A 13280-nucleotide genomic window follows, 5' to 3' on the forward strand; every position below is an offset into this window, starting at 1 on the left:
CGTGCTGTACCGTCTGGCCCGGATCGCCTGGTTGCCACTCTGGTATCATCCAAAATAAGTAGTTTGCTATTCATGTCAAAGGCTTATTTCCAACAAACACGGTTGGTGAATCCATATTTCTTTCTCTATGACCAAATAGCTTGCTCAACTGTGATGTGGTGGCCACCTTCCTTGACACCGGCAAAGTCGTCTGGTCCACCAAGACTTGCCTGTGCGCGACGGTGAATGGCCCTCATTGAACGGGATTGCCCCACCCTCATTCCTCTTGCCGTTCAAGAGTCTCTTCACGTCTAGGCAGGCAACTTCCATCCGCCATCATCCACCGTCCGATCACCACCCCTGCTCCTGGCAATACATCACCTGAGAAGGCCGCCGCTCACGCTTGCGGCATGCGCCTGCGGAGGCACCAGGACCTTACACCAATTATACAAAGGCAAGTGTTAAGCTTTTCTCTTGGACTTAGGAGGAGAGCTTTCAGATTCCAGAGCTTTGACTTTAATTCCCTCTTATTACTTTGTAATTTAATGGTCATCAAGCTATTGCCGGATTACGTTCCCTCCAGCACACAAGCATCTCCATCCACACACCCTGGGGATTGAGGTAAATCACCATCGTGGTTCTATTGGTTGTAAACCTTGAACTGACTAGCTTTGCCCAGTTTCAAGATCAATCCCGTCACTGAGCTCATTCAGCTGCCTCAACCATACTGTGGGGGTGGACTATTGGCCAGCTGAAGGACCTCGGGACGAGTTAGGATGATCTTGACCTGAAAAGTTTTGTGGATTGACCCTTCTGGAGGAGTAGCCCATCGAGCAAGATGTGGGACGACTATACTGATAACTGAAGTGGTGTTGCTTTATGACCTGGAAATTTGAAGAGGAAAATTGCTGTTTTTTTAAATAAACGTCTTTTCACGATTAGAACCCAATACTACTGATTTACACGGTGTTGTAGAGTTGCACTTTCAAAAGGAATTCAACGGGTAAATTCGAACAGACTTAAGGTGTGCGAGTTTTGGTTCCCATTTGTTTCCTCCAACGTAATCTCAGCTCGTGGATTTCCGCCCGGTGAACTCCGCCACCACCAAATTCCTCCAATGATGAATTCCGTCAGGACGACCTCCGCCATGGATAACTCCCCCTACGGTGAAATCCGCCATGATCAAGTCCAAATCCGCCATGATAAAGTCCGCCATGTTCAGCTTGCCATAATGAATTCTGAGTGATAGTAAGGAAGTTCGCAAAACCGAAAAAAGGTTCTTCTTAAACATTACTTCTTGGGTCTCTAGAATTCAGATTCGGCCAAACTCAAGCACTCACTTTTCAAGTTAAATTTCTCGTTACTTCAGACCATAATGTTTCAAGCAAATTTCCCCCGAGCTTTGCATTAATAAAAATGAGCCCTCCCCTTTAATGGACGTTATTGGGTCATAAAGGCATCTTTTTGCTTAAAGGGCCGAACAATCTTCCTTGTCATCAAATATTAATTCCACGGGGCTTTTCCTGCAGTTCATCGCGTATAGAATTGTATGACACATATCGAGGTCAAGCCTATGTAGTCATCCTTGATTACGAAGATGTCACAAGATGAGATAAGTTTCAGCAAGTCCGCCAGAACCAAAATGTTCAAGGCAGGCCATTGAGAATGCCAAACAGAGTAAGTATATTCTAAGGTATTATTTGGAGCAGAATGTAATGATTACGTTTAGCTGTGTGTTAACTCGGTGAAGTCGTCGTAATTTGAGGGTCCCCCTTGGTTTTTTTATTTGCGACCTACCTTACCGCTACCGGGATTGGAATCCCAGCATTTTTGCATTATTTGAATTAAAACACATGCATTCAGATAAAGTGGAACTGGTTTTCGTCACATGTGTGCATTCTTGGGGAAAAATGTGAATTTTAACTACAATTAGATTGTGTAAAATTAGATTTTGGACAAAGGGTGTGGGAGTTGAAGGTCGGTTGATGTGGTTTATAGTGATTTTGACAAGGCGCTGAAGGGTAGATAGTTCCCAATTAGTAAGCAGGCTTCAAGAGCTTAAAACCTGATTGGAAAGAAAATTTCGTTCGTGGCAGAAACCAATTGGTTAAGGTCTAGGGATCTCTTAGTGACACAATCCCACAGATTTCATGACGTAAAGTTGGATTTTCCAGAGGGCTCCATTTTACAAGCTCTCCTTTTCTCTTCTATTCATTGTTCTGATTCAAAAGGTTGATGTTATGAATTGCTTCTTCTTGCAATGACGACGCAAAGTCAGATTCGGGAAAGAATGACCATGACCCCAATAACTTTGCAAAATAATTTAGATCGAATCTACTCTTAGGTCACCGAGAGTAATATGACCTATAACAAAATGAAATTCAGGTTAATGGCCGTGGGTTCGACGCCATTAAAGGCTTTGTCAGTCCCGATATGAATATGGCGGTAAAGCTATTAAACAGGTCTCGTCATTGAAATATTTAAGTGTATTCCTCAAACTTGACGCAAAATTTGCAAAGCATACTCACTTTAATGTTGGTAGAGTTTTTCAAACGAATCGTTTGATATATTGGACGTTGAAGTTCAGAGAAAGTATTGCCATGCTAATTTTGTACTTCGTCTATTTGACTCTCCTTATTTTCTTGAATATGTCCCAAGACTGTCTGCAACCTAATACCATATACCTTAACACAATAGCGAGACCTGTTGTTATATATCATTCAGTTACTTAACTTGATTGACAATTTCAGGATGCTTCAAAACATGAGTTTGACCTCACAGTGCCAACGAAAGGTGCTTTACATCTTGGTGGCACTTCGACGGTGAAGCATTACTCAAATAGATTCATTTTGCTTGTAAAGCTGTGCTCTTTGGGCAGAAGTAATCTGTAAATAATAAAATTCAAAGCTCATAGGAGCTGGAAGTTATGAAGCTTGATTATATGATAACCGGCCGTGGTTTTGTTGATGATGATGCTACGGTACTTTGCCGCTAGTTCAGTGGCCAAGGAAAGTCGACTTATTGCTGAAATATTCCTGTGCGTGGATTTTTTTATAGATTGTTATTATATATTAGTTCGTCATAAAACTTGGAGCTTTAGTGAGTTGCTTTCAAAGGTGGCTGGTTTCCTTCCGCATACTTAAATGTACTATTCACTTTCCCTACTTTTCACTGCCTTTAAATAACAGAAATTGTAGAAAAAAATTTTTATTTGCTTACATCAATCATTTATTTCCCGCGTTCCGTCCTCGTTCGTTCTCGTTCCCCACGCTTGAATGCGGTCTCGCTTCATAAGAGTAATTCAAGCTTGTGGGTGTACTTCAGACAAAGGGATTTTTTCTTGGCACGGTTTTCCTTGGGAGAATTCACCACTGACGGACGTTATCGTGGCGGAGCTTAATTTGGCGGGGTTGACCTCGATCATGGTGGAGTTGATCATGTCGGACTTGATCAAGACGGACTTGATCATGGCGAAGTTGATTGTGGCGGAATTGATTGTGGCGGACTTGATCATGGCGGAGTTGATCATGGCGGAGTTGATCGTGGCGGATTTTACCGTAGGGGGAGTTCACCCTGGCGGAGATTGTTGTTGGCGGAGTTATCCATGGCGGAGATCGTCGTGGGGAAGTTCACTCCTGGCGGAATTCACCATTAGAGGAGTTCATAGTGGCGGAGTTCACCGTGGGGGAATTTGATGGTGGCGGAGATCACCGGGCGGAAATCCACAAGCGGAGATTACGTTGGGGAAAACCGATGGCCACCGCGATTTTTATACTTTAGTTAGAAGCAAACATGGCTTCTTTCTTGACACCTACTATGGCTAGGTGTGCGAAGCTGTAAACGTAAGGTCCCCAAAATCAAAGTTACAACTTGTAGTCATAACGCCAATCAATTAGTACCAAACCTTTATACCAGCCTACCATCATTCATAAAGCTCAACCAGCTCAACCCTGCTAGCCACAGACTAGACGAAACTGAGTGGCCCTTAATTTGTTCTATGGCTGTGAACATTAATTATGTTGAAAGTGGAAGATGGCGTACTCAGTATCATACATGTATAGACAGCTTTTGGATTGATGAAATGGAAGTTTATGTACCTCATTCCTATGAGGGATGTCTTTAGACATGTGGACTTTTGTAGTGATGGTTAATGATTTTTGAAAGCTGTAACACTATTCTAAATTTGAGAAAGTTAATTCAGTATGATCAGGGCATTAGTAACGAAATTACAGTAATTCGTTCCATTTTTCAAAAAAGGAACTGTAATTCAACTGCATTTTACAATGGTGTAATCGTAACGACCCAAAAGCTGAAAGAATTACTCGTTACTCGTTCCTTTAAGTTAAAAGGTTTTAACTTTTGAACGAGTATTTGAATATGCCGCTAAAACTTGTTTCGAAGGACCAACGAAAATAGCAGGGATAAAGATTCAAACAGGATGGGACCTATTTGTGAAACATCGTTTTTAGAGGGAGGTTCAGGGCAACTGATATTCACTAATGATTATTATATTCTAAAAGACAATACCAGTTCATCATGACATCTGTGAAGGCATCATAACTTCAAGGTGAAGAGATATTGATAAAAATGAGGCAAACTCCATCTACGGTTTTGATATCTATTCAATCAATACAGCATGTATATCCAGAAGGAACTTTTCTATATCGTGGATAATCACTATTTACTAACATTAGATAGGAGAAAATAGTATTTAACTGGTATCTTTTTTACCCTATCGCCATTCATTTGCATGATGCAAATTATAACCATAATTATAGTAGGTGCATAGAACTAAGCATATTTCTTTTTTTGATGAAGCAAAGCACATCGTTCTTATTTCAAGCATTAACAAAGAAGTGGAAAATAGCTCGTATGTTTTTGTTTCAAGTGTGAGGTTTGTCAAACAGCGTAATATCCGTGATATAATAAACATGCAAAGTTATTTCTGCGCGGTAAGATTTCTCAATCAAATAACATATATAGATCAAGTGCTTTACAACTCGTTTATTTCATGGGTTTATCGAATCAACGGACATGATTCATTCTCCATGAGCACTAGGCCTGTTAATCATAGAACTTTTTTGAATTAATCAAACATGATTAATTCGAGAAAAATTATTTGATTAATCAAATAAAATGATTAATTATTCAGAATCTTTATTTTGACTGTTTTTTAATTTCACATTTTTCCTCCAAGAAATGACTTCTTAGAAAGCACAACATATTAACAGAATAATCATTTAAGCTTGTACGAATTTTAGAAACGAACATGCCACAAGCAGAAAACGCTCTTTCTGATTCAGCTGACGTGGCTGGAATTGTAAGCAATGCCTTGAAAATTCTCTCCAAGCTCTTTGGTCGTTTTCCTGTTGACTCGTAAACTGCCATTTCTTTCTTCAGACAGCTGAGAATTTGCTGAGGGTTTGAGAACTGATTTAATATCACTGGGTCCGGGGTGTCACTTAACTCTTGTAAAGCCAAAATGCTATTAAGAACATCAATTCTTGTTTTCTTTTTCTCTGGCTCAGAAGTCTAACTCATTTTCTTCGGTAATCGATACTCGAGGTTGCGTCATTCATGAATGGGACATTGCGTTCCTAAATAGGCTTTCAGAGTGCAGGATTTGACATCAACTTGGGCAACATTTTAAGGAATTAACGATTGAGAGTGCTAGGAACAAAATCAATGAATTCTGTTGCATTTTCCATGAACTGGTCATTATGACACTTTGACTAGCTCATGTGGACTAAGTTGTGCCTAACATAACATCCAAATTTTGACAATCTGAATCTGAGGACTGCTTTTCAATCTGACTGACTCTGAATCCAAACACTTCTGTCCTATTCAAATTCAAATCAAAAACAAAAGCAAAGAGTATTGCTTAATCCAATTCTGAGATTTTTTTGATGAATTCAACTATAATTTGATTCTTGTTTTGCTTAATCCAACTCAAATCAATTTTGATTCACCCAATTGACTTAGTAATAGGGATCACATTACCTGTAGTGGTCAGAAATTCCATAAAAAAACGAACCAACAAATAAACAATTTGATCCCCACTACTATATAGGTATATAGCTTTAACAAATGAGCAATTTTCAACTACTTTTTAAAAAATACTTTTTTCGCTACTTAAATACAAAAAGTACATGTAGGAGCACAAAAGTTTTGTATCTGTTTTTTTGGTATCTCTTCTGTTTCAAAAAGTACGTCAGTGACCTCCCAAAATTTGTGCTGACATCATCAGACAGCTACTACTTCAATGTCTCAATAGGAGTGCAGTTTTTGCAACCTTGTCTACAGTACAATTTACTTTGTTTTAAATTATATGTCAAAGGTTAGAGCTGGCCACGCTTTGACACTACTGCAAAACCTTAAACTATGATTGAAGTTTAATATCTTAGGTTTAGTCCACTTTTCCACTGAGAACCTTTTTTTGGATCTTGTGCATAATGCTAGTTACAGTGTGATTATGACCAGCTCATGGACCTGGCAGTTGAGTTCATCTAACTATGTGATTAGAACTTGCCACCATTGATCCCTTAGAGAGTTGCCAATGTTTAATTCAAATTCTGTAAGTACTTTGAAATCTAGTTATGAACGTAGTTTCCCATTCATGAATAACGAAACCTCGGGTCTCGATTACCGAAGAAAATGAGTTAGACTTCAGAAGAGCTGGTGCCTTGGGTTGGTTGACTTGGTTCTTCTGGATAGTGGTGGGATCAAATCAAATTTCAAATTCAAGGTTGCCATAAAACGGGGAAAGAGAAAGCACCCGCCCATTGCATCGCAATGTGAAAACTTAGCTTTGAGCAAAGAGGCAACCCTGGTTTGACGAGAGAAAAATCAGGGTTACTTTTTGAGGCTGACTAACGGGTTTCGGAGATTCCACCAGTTATGTCACAGGCCATCGAAAATGTAAATTGGTAGCCCTGGACGCAACCCCCCTTGATTATGAATTTGATCCCCATCAGTACTTCTGGATTTGAAGGAGGAATGTTGATGTCAGTTGGGGTTGGGGATAACTTTAGATATAAATCTCTTGCAATTTTTGGAAGCTCTTTCTTGTTAGGATATGACAAGACTTGACTCTCTCTCTCTGCATCCTTTGGGTTTGATAGATATCTCAGAAGAGCAATATAATTTTCAAGTCTTCTTTGGCCAATTCGAAATGACAGTGAAGTGTAAAGTTTTTCTGAAATTTGTCCTGATTCTTTCTCAAGCTCTGAGAGCATGTACTCAAAAATACGATCTGCCGAGAGTAAATTCACGTCTCTGCGGCACAAAGCTCTTGCTCCGGCTTCCACAATTTCCAAAGAATTAGAAATCTCCTCTAAAAGATCAATTGTCTGCTGTTCTGGGAAAAGCTCATTCAATGACAAATCTACCAATGCTTTCCTGATCGAAAGTTTTAGTTTTAGAAAGCTTTTTATCATTTTAAGAAGGGAATTCCAGCGACTCTTGACGTCTATATCTAATGCAAATTCGTGGCCCAGCTCCTCAACAACATACTTTTGCAAGCAATCATTTTTGGTCGGACTTTTTCGGAAAAGTTTCACCAATTTTCGAACGTCCTGAACAGCCCCAGAATAGCCTGAATTAAGTTCAATTTCAACTTCCACTTGAACCTCTTGGAATCCCTCTTATTGGCATCTTCTTCATCCTCATCACCATCGTCTTCAGGATTCTCTTGCTCCAAATCATCTTGCTCCTCCTGATTCTCATCAGTCGAAATGCTCTTATTTTTTTGTACAAGACATCTGTTACTGCCAAATGCACAGCATGGGCAAAGCAGAGTTGATGGACTTTGCCATATTTTCTTCCCATGCAGATGACCCATCTGTTACTACACCAAAAATGTCCTTGTCAGGATCGAGATCAAACTGAAGAATCTTCTTTTTTAAAAGACGGAGAGCCTCTTGATAAGGCATTTTGCCCCGAACACGGATCATGCCAAGCCCAAAGATCTTCTCTGGATCACTTATGTGAAGATTTACGTTCATAAAGCGCCGATTTCGGGAGGAGGTCCACTCATCTAATGAAACAGAAAACATATCTCCTTGACAACTTTAGAATATCTTTCTTTTTCTCCTCCATAATTTTGGCACCATAGGCAAAGGCTTCTTTCTTGAGCAAGTGACGAGAGTTTGGAATTTTCAATCCTTGAGCACGAAGACCAGCTTTCAGATCTTTACTATCAGCCAACGTTGCGAAAGGGATCCTATCCAGCGCAAAAATTCGTGCCAGGACAAGGCCAACAGGTTCTTGACACTTCCCAAAGAGTTCTCCAATCTTGGGTTGCTTTCCAGCTTTGACATGGTCGTCAATAATACTGCTCTTTGTTTTGACAAGTTCCACCTTGATTTGATGCTTGTGTTCAAGATGATAATGCAGAGAGGACGTAGCGTGGGCATTCTTGAAGATTGCCCCACAGTGTTTGCACTTTAGGTCATTTTCTCGGTCTTTATGTCGAAGGAACTCTTCCCAGAGCGTTTTGCAGAGGAGATTGCTATCCAGTCAGACATTGTTTCAAATAGTTCCTTGCTTTTATTGTCCAAACAAAACAGTAGCTATTACTAACTAGCTGTTGTAAGCTTACAACCGGTTCAGACATTTCTTCAAATGACTCTTGTTTGTGACTCTTTGAGCAAAAGAAAAACAGTTAAAGTAGCGCAAAATTCAAAATTTAGTGAAAACGAAAATTATTAGAAATTATTTGATTAATTCATTTTCATTAATCAAAATATGATTAATTTTTTATGATTAATTATTTGATTAATAATTATTTGATTAACAGGCCTAACGAGCACTCATAAAATCACAAACTCCTTTCAAAAGACGTTTTTTGTAAAGCGGGTTTCCCCACATATTTGACTTGATATTTCATCCACGTTTGTTCAAATTCGTAATGAAAGGATTCATGAGCCTACTATGCATAGAGGTTCATTGGTCTGCCTCCTCTCGACACCAGAAACTCGCTCAAATGATCCAAAATCAAATGCACATTTGGAATCAGAGACATTTTCGAATTTTTCCTAGCTTCTTTGAACGATTGCACACAATCTTTGAAGTCTTCAATCTCAATATTTCCCTGTGATAAGCTCGAATTTAGCCGATCAAATGCTTCTAGGACGTCAACGAATGCTTGGCCAACCTCGAATTTTTTGGCTTGACCGAGGATCTTCTTCAAGATAGGAATATTTCGAAGGAGCTTTTGACATTCGTTACCCTCAAAGGAACTTCCATGATAACTTTCTGAATGAATATGGACTTGCTTTGGCCAACCCTTGGCCTCGGGGACACAAAGAATAAGTTTGCCATAGGTGTGGTTAAGAATTCCCGATCGAATGTGTAGCCAAGGGAGTGCGCAACAATGAAGAATCGGTGTTTCAGGTGGCTTGTGATGAAAAATTAATCTCTCCCTCTGTACAGAATAGAAGTTCTTAGGCTTTGCATTTGGTTCGATCTTGAACCTTTCATATTGATCTGAAAGGCTCCTCAAAGTGCGATCCTCAAACTTGGTGTCTTTCCACAAACCGTTAACCCATAAGCAATGAATACAAGGGTAAGTGCTTTTGTGCTTACCAAGCCCGCAGACAGCGTTATAACATTTCAAATCCTGTGAAAAAATGTTTTCTAAGTCTTAGGGAACTTCTAAGTCAAGCTTAGACAAGATGAGTTTGACGTGATCGTGGCACTCCTTCAAGGGTGAAATAGCCAAAATTAAGGCTTTTTTGACACCTGAGGTCTTGAATCGTCCAGGCTCTTGATTTGGGTCCCGGCATAAAAGACACGCACTAGCTTTGAGAAAGTTATCTCCTGCATCAACTGACAAGCGGAGAAAGACTTCGGATTTTTTCATATTTCGCTTCTCCAAGATAAGTGAAAACAGTTGGGAAGGGTTGTTGCAAAATACGATGGAATGAAGTTTTCTGGTGACGAGAGAAATTTCTTCACAAACGTCGAATAGGGGATGGTAAAGCGAATCCGCACTAGTTAAGGCCTTTTTGATTCCTGGTTCAACTGGTATATTTCGATTGATGTCTTTGACAAACTTTAACATCTTGTTATCACTGATACCTGTGCATCGCTTGGCTGTGATAATAGTTTCCAAAGACAGTTCGTTCTGGCTCTTGTTGGCCATTTGCTTGTAGTTCCTGTCTTTCCGAACAAATGTGGAGGGAGTGCTTCTGGTAGCTAAGGTAAGGCTCTCTCCGTGGCTTCGCTTTTTCGACATCAGGTCACTTGCCACTTTTTCAAGGTCTCTTTGCTGGAAATGATTTTTATGTTGCTTCTCAACGTCTCAGAGGTACATGTGTGATGACATCCACGATAAATTAGCGTAAAACAATGCATGCAGAATATGCCACGGCTCATGGGACAATTAGTTGACTTCTCAGCAATGTAGTTTGCACCTTGTCCTTTCCACCTCCTGTTCAATCGTTTTCGAGATAACTTCAAACCAACGGTTTTACATTTCGAGCACAAAAGACATACACATATTTGTTCTACCCGGAAGGGGTGGAATTTCATCGTAGATTTCATCGTAGAGAGTAACTCGGGTAAGACCATCCTAAAGTCTCCTTTTCCATACTTTCTGAGCTTCGATGAACAATTGGAACACAGTCCACTCGGAAGTCTTGGATCTTCCAGAGCGTAACCATCGACAACAAACTCCCTCACTAAATGAAGATAATTAGAACTGGCAATGGACACAAACCTGTGGTTCATGCACACAAGACATAATTTTGACCTGGTCCTGTCGTGTTTGTCCATAGCCCTTTCAATTTTTGTTTCTTTTGGTTCAGCCCAATACGAGTTATTATGTTCAGTTCGCTTCGGTACGAAACATGCCTCATTTTTATCAATATCTCTTCACCTTGATGTTATGGTGCCTTCACAGATGTCATGATGAACTGGTATTGTCTTTTGGAATATAATAATAATTAGTAAATATCTCTTGCCCTGAACCTCCCTCTAAAAACGATGTTTCATAAATAGGTCCCATTTTGTTTGAATCTTTATCCCTGCTATTTCCGTTGGTCCTTCGAAACAAGTTTTGGCGGCATATTCAAATACTCGTTCAAAAGTTAAAACCTTTTAACTTAAAGGAACGAGTAACGAGTAATTCTTTCAGCTTTTGGGTCGTTACGATTACACCATTGTAAAATGCAGTTGAATTACAGTTCCTTTTTTGAAAAATGGAACGAATTACTGTAATTTCGTTACTAATGCCCTGATCATACTGAATTAACTTTTTAAAAAAAACTTATTTCATCAGCAAATGAGCTTGTGCTCATTCGTTTTGGAAACTGCAGATCTTTATCTACTTAGCTGAAGTGTCAAATTTTAGCATCATTTCTGCTGAAGGAAGGTCTCGTATTTCCTAACCGTGCTGCTCTATATGTTCAACCAGTTGGGTAACCGTGCTAAATTGTGCTCGGAACCCAAGCTGGCTAGGAGGAAGGACTTCATGAATGTCAGGAAATTCAACAAGTTTGAACTTCATGATCTTCTCAAACACCTTCGCAATATTCGAAGGGAGAGAAATTGGCCTATAGTTACTGGGGAGCGACTTATCTCCTTCTTTAAAAATTGGAACAACATGAGATAGGTTCAGAGAGGATGGAAGCTTGCCCTGGTCCAACATGCAACGCATCAAGTACAAGAAAACAGGAGCAAGAACCAGTGAGGATCTCATCAGAAACTGAGATGTCACCCCATCAGGGCCAGGGGAGCTCGAGAGTCTCAAGTCCCTGATGGCCTCTAAAGCATCCTTATCTGTGACTACAAGATCAGGTAAGTGCTCAAATTGATTAACTTTGTCAATATCAACAGACTCATCTTTAGAGCAATGGGCTGTTGCTTCTGAACTCAGTGGGTTGGAAACACAGTGGAGAACTGATCTCCAAGCATGTTAGCCATAGTCTCTACATTGCCTATGGCTTCCCCATTGACCTCAAAAGACCCTACAGGGTGTTTCATCTTTCTCTTAGAGTTTGCATAAGAGAAAAATGCCTTCGGATTCGACCTGACCTCCTGAATTACTCTACTGTACTTTCCTTTTTCAACTGATCTGTCTCAATGGAGGCCTTAATTCTACCTTGGATTAACTCCAACTTTCTTTGAAGGCTAGCCACAACTACTGGATACAAATTGCTCTGGAGCCTTTTTGCTAGTTTGCAACTCTTTTTGAACAAATTCTTTCTATACTTCGGAATTTTAGAATGTGCCCCGCCCTGTGGAACACATTCAGAGATTGCTAGAGTGGAACAGACGCCCTCAAAAACTAGAATCATTTTCTAAGTAGTCTAAGGCTATGTTACGTCCCTAAGGACACACCCCTAATCCAATATACTCGGAGGGTTGTATCTTCACGTCCATTCTATTCAAGATCAAGATTAGGAGGCAGAGAGGCAGAGAAAATAGAGAGAGCGCAATAAAGAAAGAGAGAGCAGGAAAGCTGCATATGCGCATGTGCATGCAATGCAAGTACACACCATCCCCCTCGCAGATGGAAGCATCCTCTTTCTCAGAAGTTTGAATAAGTCTTGGGGAAGAAATAGAATCGCTGGATTTGCTGAATTTGTAAGATATGCGCAAAACGTCGTTTCTTGAAAACCTGGACAACTCGTTTCTTCACCACGCAAGTGGAGTTGGCCAGTAAGGTATCAAATTTCTTCCTAGGCAATAATTGACGAAACATGATGACTCAAGGTGTAGAAAAAGTTGATAAGAAGACTAGTATTTTGATTGGAACAATCCACGTCCAAAGAATTGGAAACCATTGCTGGTAATTGCAAGAGTAAAAGGGCGAGAGAGGGTGTGTATCCTCCACAGTACAAGGAAGGCATCATCCACAAAACAGGGTGGGCATCATCCACAATGGACATTCTCCACGATAAAGTGCGGGCATCATCCACAAAACAGGGTGGGCATCATGCACAATTCAGTGTGGGCATCATCCACCATACAGGGTGGACATCATCCACAATTCACGGTGGGCATCTTGCACAATTCAGTGTGGGCATCATCTACAATACAGGGTGGGCATCATCCACAAAACAGGGTGGGTATCATCCACGATACAGGGTGGGCATCATCCTCAATTCACGGTGGGCATCATCCACAATTCAAGGTGGGCATCATGCACAATTCACGGTGGGCATCATCCTCAATTCAGGGTGGGAATCATGCACAATTCAGTGTGGGCATCATCCACCATACAGGGTGGACATCATCCACAATTCACGGTGGGCATCTTGCACAATTCAGTGTGGGCATCATCTACAATACAGGGT

This window comes from Tigriopus californicus, chromosome 10 (genome assembly GCF_007210705.1).
Source record: "Tigriopus californicus strain San Diego chromosome 10, Tcal_SD_v2.1, whole genome shotgun sequence".
Taxonomy (NCBI): domain Eukaryota; kingdom Metazoa; phylum Arthropoda; class Copepoda; order Harpacticoida; family Harpacticidae; genus Tigriopus; species Tigriopus californicus.